The following is a 9,782-nucleotide window of genomic DNA, read 5'->3' on the forward strand; positions in this document are numbered from 1 at the left end:
CCCTATTAAAAAGTTTTTGTTTTTATCTTAAAGTAAAGCTTCCCTTCAAAATGGCGTATCAATTATTCAATTTGATGGAGTACTATGGCAGATATACCGCTTTGTTGACCGGATACACTGCTTTCAGCATTTTAAAGCCCCCTTTTTAAGAAACAACTTAATTTGAAAAACGCGAATATTTTTGGCATTTACGTAAGCTTCTCCCTTCAAAATGAGATATCATTTATTAAATTTGATTAAGTATTAAAGGCGATATCGTTTCGTAACAGAAAAATACCTTTTAGAAATAAGTATATAGATACCAAATTTATAAGTCTAATAGTAAATATGTTTAACATTTAGTTTCCTGTTTGTTTTTAAACTACAGGATTTTAAAAAGACATCATCGTCATTAGTATTAACGTATGTAAAATATGGTTAGTAAATACTCTAGGGTTAAACAAACAGCTGATTTTTTATCGCTTCTTTTTATGAAAAAAAGGTTTTACATACTAACTCATTTTGACAATCTAGAATTTTCATTTTTTAAATTAACAATATTTAACATTTTCGAGTCCAAATAACTAAAAAAAAATCAACTGCTCTACTGCTCTCACTTGATCAATAAAAACAATGGAACAATGTAGAAAAACTTTTTTTTATTTTTTCATAGCACTTGCGATCCTTGCGACAAAAACCAAAAAAATTTTACAACACATGAAAAAATCAATATAATCACAGAGCTAGGAGCCAAATAAAGTAAATATAACTGCGTTTTTTAAGTTTTCTCTCTGACGCCATAATTTTTTTGTTTTTAAAGGATTTTGAAATTTCTAGGATACGATTGAATAAAAAAATTATTCAAAAGATGCGGTGCATTGTAGAATAACAATATGAGTATCAATTAAATGGAAAAATTCTGTAGAAATAAAAAAAAAAAAAATTATAATTTTTGATGCACCAGGACGAATAAGTGTTGAAAATGTCCTTTTAAAACTCTACCCTTGAATATCCTTGGAAATTTCTAATATTTATATTTGAAAAAAACATATATCAAGGACTAATATGTTGACTACCACATCCTCGAATTTCGTACTTCTAACTTTATTAGTTTAAGAAAAAAAAAATAAGTATTCTTATCACACAAATCTGGATTTGAAAAGGGTTAAAAAGTTATGAATTTAAGATATTATATATTAGATGAATATAAAGTCATAGTTAAACTTATGTTGGTGGTTAAGTTGATAATAGTTTAACTAAGCACTGTGCATTTGCAAATTTCTAACACTGATCTTTATATTCAGCATATTTTTTCAAATATACATTCTTTGCGGATGACGAAATCTCCAATGGAAATTTTTCATATCACTGGCTTAGAGTGAAAATTTACTAGGTACCGTTTTTCACCGTTAATTTTTTCCATCGTGGAATGATTGGAACTAAACAAAATTAGTATGGGGCCACCTTTCCGAAAAAAAATTTGTAAAAAGAGTTCACGTGGCCCAAAGTTGTCTGGTAATATACATTAAAAAAAAATACATATTCCGATGAATTGATAACCTTCCCAGTTTTTTTTAAAGGGTTAATCCTAAGTAATTCGGTTTTCGCGGAGATGATAAATTTCTAATTTTCCTTGATTCCTGGATTAAAATGTTAACTTTCATGAAATTGGTCTTAGCAAATTTTTCACTTTAAGCTAGCGATGTGTGTAAATAAAGTCAATTATCTAGTATCGTACTTCTTTCATTTGATTTCCTTAAGTCCTTACAAACTACTCACATCCGTAGTTAGATTGCACTACCAAGAAAATAGCAGTTGCATGCGAAATTTTTTCAAGTGGAAGATAATTTTAGAATAGCCTCAACTTCTTTCAAAAATTTAGGGTTATGAGCAAAATATATATGGCCTGATGAGTTTGTTGTTATGTAAATTTTGAACTAAATACTTGTTATTTTCCTGCCAAGAGGAACATGTCGAGCCTTAGATCCTCTAAAAATGTAAGCGAAAATTTTTTTAGTTATATTTTTGAAGCAGAAATGCATCTAGATGCAATATGAATATTTCTGCAAAAAAAAATTCAAATATGTCGCTTACATTTTTTGGCGGTTAGGGCTCGTTATGTAGATATGTGTATCTACATACATCTTTTCAAAAAATCACTTCTCTGACTTATTTTTACATTGGTAATCACTTACCTTTCGTTATTATTTCGCCAAATACATGCCGTAGTATTGTAACGTTGCTGACATTTTCACAACACTTGATTGATTACATTAGACAGCACTCTAATTCATTTTGATTTTGTTTGAAATAAATTTTTATTTCCTGCAATTAATATTTTTTTCACTTTTCACAAACAACCAATATTGTTTCTTATTTTTTCTTTAATTTAATTTTATCGAATTTCTTCGTTTTTAGCTGCCACTTTCAACCAATTTCCTGTGCTTCCTTTCAATTTGTTTCAAATTTAATTGCTTTAAACTTCACTTATTCTAGCCACGTTTTCACTGTTGTCATTATCCGGCGACGAAATACTATATAAACACATACTCTTACATTGTAGCGAATACATCTACTTACTGACCATCGAATGCTATTGATTGAACAGCAAAAATATTTGTTATTGAGCGCGTCATGACTCTGTCGAAATTTCGTAATTTTTTCCTTTTTTTATGTCAGAAATCAATTTTTTCTCAAACTCACCTTGTTTTTAAATAGGTTTGAGGTTTTTTTTTATTGTTTTGTTAAGATTCGCTTGATTGCCTTTTTTCTCAGTTTCCAGCTGTTCTACGCAAATTTCTGGGTGTAAACCTTCAAACACTGACTGCTGTGATTTTCTCTGTTCATATCATAAGACTGCTTTGAGTATGCCCAGCACGTAGCTTATGGCGGCGCACATCTGTCAATGCCAATGCCCAAATCCAACCAAAGGTAGTTGTGACAGTTTTGAGGAGTTTGAGCTTTATTTTTCTACTACACATAAATTCTTAAAATTTTTCTTTACTTCCCCCACATGTTACAGTTTCTTCAAACTATAATCGCTTTAGCAGAAATTGTGCTGCTTTTAACACTGCTCACAACTTTTACTAGAAACACACACACACACACTTAGAGCACAAATACTCTTGTACTGGACTGGGTTAAGTAGAAAATTGTTAAAACCGGTCTCGAGAATATGTGTCGCCGATGCTGAGGAATTTCCACACACACGCGCGCACACACGCGCGCACACTTTGACTCTTTTGTGCGCACGATATCAACACTACATATGTATGAGATGTGAAAGGTCATTCGACACCGCCGCGCGTATACAGGAAGAACACGTACACAGCAGATGTACGTATGAGGCAAACACACACAAACTCCTTCTAAGCACTACGCAGCATAGGCAGGGCGGCAACAGAACGTAAGTAGTTCGCTAGACGCACCGTCACAACACAACGACCGAACGCCACTTAGACCGACTCGTTTAACTTTCACGACATACACTCAGCCAGGCTTTTAGAGACACTTACTTGCTGGCTTGCTTGTTTATTTGCGTGTAACAATGCAACGACAACGCCAATGTGGCGCCCAGTAAGCATAAACGCCACGAAACACAAACGCACGCGATACACGCACACGCGAACGAGCAGGCTTTAATTGAATAGCTGTTTCTCTAACTTTGCTACCTCAACGACGCGCACCTCAAAGCCTGCGTTTAGCTAGCGCTGCTATGCCAGCCAATGCCTACTTATACAACAAAAACTCATATGATACGCTTGTAATGCTAGATACTACCGGCCGCAATGTACATACATACATATGTATGTAGTTAGTGAGCACTCATACGCACTGTCGACCAGCGCACACGCCTAGCAATTGCCGGTTCTCTATGTGTAGAGTTATGCGTCTGTAGCTGTTGTTTGAGCAGCAGCAAAATTGCTTAAATGCCACAAATTTAAGCTACTGACAGCACGGCATTTCAATGGTTCTGGCTACAGCCACATTCACTGTTACTTTTGTTGCTATTGTTGCTCTCAGGCAGTAAGCCTGTCAAAGTGACTGTTGTTGGCTCGTAGCGCAGCTAAGTGCTGCGAGCAGCTTCATAGCACATCTGCCAAAAGCAATTAACATACGACGACGCTGCTTGTCTTAAATGTTGAAAGATGGCAAACTTTTTGGGCGTTCACTCGACACTTTAACGAACGAAGTTGCACATCACTTTGTTGTAGGTATTAGGTGCATTCAATTTTTTTTCCTTTTCGTCTTTTTGCTTGAATAACACTTTTTCATTTGTTTTCACTTCAATGCTTTAGATTAAATGCATTCTTGTTTTCGCTCAATGCGCAAAAACTTTCGTAAAATGCCACCCGTTTTCGCTTAACAAAAAATATGTCTTTCTGGCAATTTTCCACCACAAATATTCATTCGCAAATTCGCAATCACTCATTTGTTAGTGTTAAGCGCCGTCATTGCGCACCGCGTACACGCCGTCTGTATGTGTACGTCCATTACCAAACAACACAAATATCGAACATCAACTGATGAAAATCCGTGGAAATTGCCGAGAATTCGGAATGTAGTTTCGCAGCCGCGTATCCATCGCCCGAACACATGTCGATTTGCTTGAGCTAAGTGTTAACAGCGCCACACTTTTCCCAATTGCAAGTGCGGTGAGCGCACTAAGGTTGACGCATGCGTTGTAATTTATTGCGCTCTCCAGCTAAAGGACATTTCTTTGGCAAATGTTTAAAAGGTGGACAAAATATTTTCCTGCTATTTTTTGGAGTAATTTTCATCGAGGCAGTAGGGAAATATGCGTACATCTCCATGCTAGAAGGGAAATTAGTGCACAACATTTGCAAGTGTGCGGAGGAGAAGTGCAGTTTAGGATGAAGTGAATTTACTGGCCCATTGAACTCAACTAACAGTTAAACCTTTTTTCTCAAAAATTTTGACAAACAAAACCAACACGTGAAGGCAGGAAAATATTTAAAGTAAAGAAAAAAAATGGTTTTCTTGAAATTCCACTAAACAAAATGTTTGTAAATTAGATATTTTATTATCATACCTAGTTTCTCGATTTTCAATAATGATGTGTCAAATTAAAGCGCTTGGCTTGTAAATGCGCAAACTGGTTTTAGTTTTTCGAAAGGAGTTGCCACCTGTTGAAAACTTATTCTTATTATTTAATAATCAATACCATTAGATCCGTACCGTTCCTTCGATTTTCAAAAGTGAGGTGTCAAATTAACTTAAAGGTTCGGGCTGAAGATGTGCAATACGATTTAATCTTTCCGAAAAGAGTTGCCACCTCTTAAAAATTTATGTTCAAATAATTTAAAAAGCTAAACCAATTATTATAAAATGGGTATCAGTCGCAATGGTTTTGAAAAGCTTTGTTTCGTAACTTAACTGTAGAAGGTTTGCCACCATTTAACAAAATTATATCTAATTTGAATAAAGGGAAATAGGTAATTTAAATATGTATAGGTTCCAGCCGAAAAAGTTTATGGACGTAGTAGTTTGTAAATATTTTGAAGAGGGTTACCACCTGTTTGAAAAGTTGAATTTTGTTATGCACAATAAAATATGCTAAACAAAAGAGTGTTGAGAAATATTTAGTTTCAAAACTAAGAATATTTATTTANGGTATCAGTCGCAATGGTTTTGAAAAGCTTTGTTTCGTAACTTAACTGTACAAAATTATATCTAATTTGAATAAAGGGAAATAGGTAATTTAAATATGTATAGGTTCCAGCCGAAAAAGTTTTTGGACGTAGTAGTTTGTAAATATTTTGAAGAGGGTTACCACCTGTTTGAAAAGTTGAGTTTTGTTATGCACAATAAAATATGCTAAACAAAAGAGTGTTGAGAAATATTTAGTTTCAAAACTAAGAATATTTATTTAGGTTTCAACACTGAGAATATTATTTAGAGGGTTGCCACCCGCTTTGAAAGTTAAAGTAAAATTATGTAATAAGTTACGCGAATCACGAAAAATAAATATTAGTATCAATTGAAATGGGTCTGACAAGGGCTTATTTCCGAACAATATCAAGAGGGTTGCGACATGTTTAAAACATCAAATTCAACTTAATTCAACAGTTAAATAAATTATGTATCACAGTGTTAGAAAAAGGTTATTTAAGTAGGTTTAAGATTTAAACTCTTCTTGAAGAGGATTGACACCTTTATAAAAAGTCGAATCTAATTAACTTATGCGCAAACTATTTGAAATATAAATGTACGTGTTTAAAAAGTAAAATTCAAATTATTTAATAAGTTGGATGAATTATTAAAAGGCGGCTATCAATGGAAATGGTTTTTTAATGGGTTTCTACCNTGCACAATAAAATATGCTAAACAAAAGAGTGTTGAGAAATATTTAGTTTCAAAACTAAGAATATTTATTTGGGTTTCAACACTGAGAATATTATTTAGAGGGTTGCCACCCGCTTTGAAAGTTAAAGTAAAATTATGTAATAAGTTACGCGAATCACGAAAAATAAATATTAGTATCAATTGAAATGGGTCTGACAAGGGTTTATTTCCGAACAATATCAAGAGGGTGCGACATGTTTAAAACATCAAATTCAACTTAATTCAACAGTTAAATAAATTATGTATCACAGTGTTAAAAAAAGGTTATTTAAGTAGGTTTTAGATTTAAACTCTTCTTGAAGAGGGTTGACTGACACCTTTATAAAAAGTCGAATCTAATTAACTTATGCGCAAACTATTTGAAATATAAATGTACGTGTTAAAAAGTAAAATTCAAATTATTTAATAAGTTGGATGAATTATTAAAAGGCGGGTGCCAATGGAAATGGTTTTTTAATGGGTTTCTAAATGCTATGTTAAAAATAAAATTCAACTTAATTCATCAGTTAATTAAAATTATATGTATCACAATGGTAGACGAAATAGATTTAATAATATCGTTTTTGAAAAAACTGCTGAAAATTAAGAATTAAGTTAACTTATAACAAAGTTTTAGGAAATATTAAAATACCACCTTTTTGGAAAGTCATACCGCTAGAAACCAAGTATGTATATGTATTATAAGAGAAGGAATCTTTTGTGAAGGACATTCGCTTTACACCATTCTTTCAAATATCAAAGATGAGAGGTCGAAGTAAACACCTGGGCCTGTAGTTGTCGATAAGATTTTATTTTTTGAAGTGAGAACTTTTTTTTTCCATATAGGGTGATTTGAAATTTGATGATATTAGAAACCGACACTACGCGAGACCCCTCTTCAGTCAGAAACGGCTTTACAAAATAATAATAAGAGATTGGCGCTTACACATATGTTAGTGTTTGGCCGAGCTTCTTCTCCGGCTTTACATATTAAGAAGAATATGGCACTCGGATTCAGGGTTTTTGAACTTCACTTAAATTCACTGTGCACTCCAATTTCAGCTCGCTTATATTATAAAAATCTTCCGTTGCCATTTTTGAGCAATACTTTTAATTACACAGTGCAACACTCAAAAAGTGATGGGAATGAAACCAACTGTAGTCATTAAAAGAGGTTAAAATATGAATAAATACCAAAGCATTTGTAAAAACTTGTTCCCATTTCCTTTTTATATCGATTTGAAGTTGCGAATTTGAGGTTCAAAAATAAATAAGTATCTAAAATGATATTTTTTTTTTTGGCTCCTAAATTTCATGCTTGCATACATATAGGTATATATCGTCGTTTAAAGTACAAAATCGTCGTAAAAAATGTAAAACCGCGTATGTGAGGTTGCATAAATTATTTTTTAGAGAGTAAAAACAGTCATATTTCAAAATGGTTCTCGTTTTTATAAATCAATCGCATTTATGGCTAGTATATTTTAGGACGATGGGATAAGGATTGAGCCAAGAGCTTGTGTGTGCAAATCCAATTTTCTGGCAGCCAATGTCAGTTACGCGGTTTTACAGAATGACGATACGCGGTTTTGTACTTTAAACGACGATATGTAATCAATATTTTTTCATTTGAACATTGAGTTGTGCGAAAACCTGCGATACCCTCCCATTCCCACTCCGTTAACTTTGGAAAATGTGTTTCTAAATTATACGTTCTCATTGAGATCTTATTTTTCCAACTTAAAATTTAGTTAAAAAAGAAATGATAACCAAATTTTTCAAATCCGTTGGTACTTTTTCATTATTCAACCACCTTAATCAAATGCCATTGCTCCGACTTTTTAAAACCTAATAAAAGTTCCTTGCCTATATACAGGTAGATTCATAAAGCTTCTAGTTACATGTAGCAAGTTTGCCTTTGATTAATTATAATCTCAATTTAGTTTCAAAATCCACCAATTCAATACATTTAGGTTTGAGGCGTAACTCTACATGTTATGAATTGTAATTCTACGTTACGCAAATAAGCCCATTTACTATCGCTCAATTAAAAACCTACGTAATGAATGAAATGAATTGTGCATGCACGTGTCCGTGCATTGTCCGTATATACATATGTACATATGTAGGTACACACATACAAACGCATTTGCAATCGCTAATTCATTTGATTTCTGCTATTATCTAAAATCACTCAAACGAAAAACATTGAGCGCCTAAAAGCAGGCTTTTCATAACTTTTGAATTTTGTTTGTTTGTTTGTAGGTACACACATACAAACGCATTTGCAATCGCTAATTCATTTGATTTCTGCCATTATCTAAAATCGCTCAAACGAAAAACATTGAGCGCCTAAAAGCAGGCTTTTCATAACTTTTGAATTTTGTTTATTTGCTTCGACAAATCATGTATCATTGCGCATTATAATCACAGATAATATCTACTCATTACGCATTGCACAATACCATCGCTGCAACGGTTAGATGGAAGGAGAAAATGTGAAGTTCAAATGCTTGAAAAAAAAAAAAAACAAAAAAAAATAACGATGCAAAGCACAGCATACATATGTATGTACATGCAAACATAAACACATGCGCAATTAAGTTTTGTGGATTCGGGTGAAAATCAAAAGCAAGCGAATTTGAAAGAGAAAAACTCAAAGAAACAAAAAAAAACACACCGACACACACGTCACAAAAGTGTGAGTAAATGTATTTTGGTGTGCTTGCTTTAGTAGCAATTTGGCGTGCATTTTCCAGTAATTTCAAATTCAATCCTTTACTAACAATTCACCACGTTCTCCGAACCCCCCGGAAAATGGTCATATCGTCACGAAATTTACTTCACTACTGGCAGCTGCCCTATTTAGTAATGTGATGATGTTTTGACGTGCGTGCGTGTGTGAATGTGTGTATGTATGTGTAGGCACATTTGGAAGTTCATGCGTTATGCGTATTTGGTGAATTTTTAATGACTTTTTGAGGCAGCTGCAACGGCCAGCGTAACGCCATATTTCCAAATTCAAATTTGTATGGACAAGTACATGAACACAAATACGTACATATGTACATATACAGATATGTGTATACATACACATGTACATGTATGTATGGAGTTTCAAATTTACCTTCATATGTATGCACTTAGTTCACATATTGCCTACCTCTACATAAACACGTGTATGTATGTATGTAGATTAGGGTGGTCCAAAAATGCATGTAAAAAAAGTAAAGTATTTTTTTTTAATTTTTTCTTAGTAACTACGTTTTATAGGACCGCCGAGACCCATAGGAAATACCAGTAGATGCAATGGGGGGGATAAAGACAAAATCTTCATTATTAAAAAATGGCTAAATAAATAATTGGATATTGTTATTGGAAGTCTCCTGAAGAGAACGAGAGTTGTCCGATCGAAAAATATTGATTTTCAAGAATTCCATAACATTTCCACGAAAAGT

At 33.3% G+C, this 9,782-nt stretch overlaps 1 protein-coding gene across 1 annotated transcript in view; it reads right to left on the reverse strand.

The window, feature by feature from the left end:
* LOC108360086 (P17/29C-like protein DDB_G0287399) overlaps nucleotides 1-2,634 on the reverse strand; it is a gene marked incomplete at its 3' end in the record, with an annotated part of 162,952 nt that extends 160,318 nt beyond the window's left edge. The window contains exon 1 of the mRNA XM_017612246.1: nucleotides 2,175-2,634. The remainder of the gene's footprint in view (nucleotides 1-2,174) is intronic.
* Between the last annotated feature and the right edge of the window lie 7,148 nt (nucleotides 2,635-9,782).

This window comes from Rhagoletis zephyria, unplaced genomic scaffold, assembly GCF_001687245.7.
Source record: "Rhagoletis zephyria isolate East Lansing unplaced genomic scaffold, Rhagoletis_zephyria_1.1 Rzeph_scaffold_00516, whole genome shotgun sequence".
Classification (NCBI taxonomy): domain Eukaryota; kingdom Metazoa; phylum Arthropoda; class Insecta; order Diptera; family Tephritidae; genus Rhagoletis; species Rhagoletis zephyria.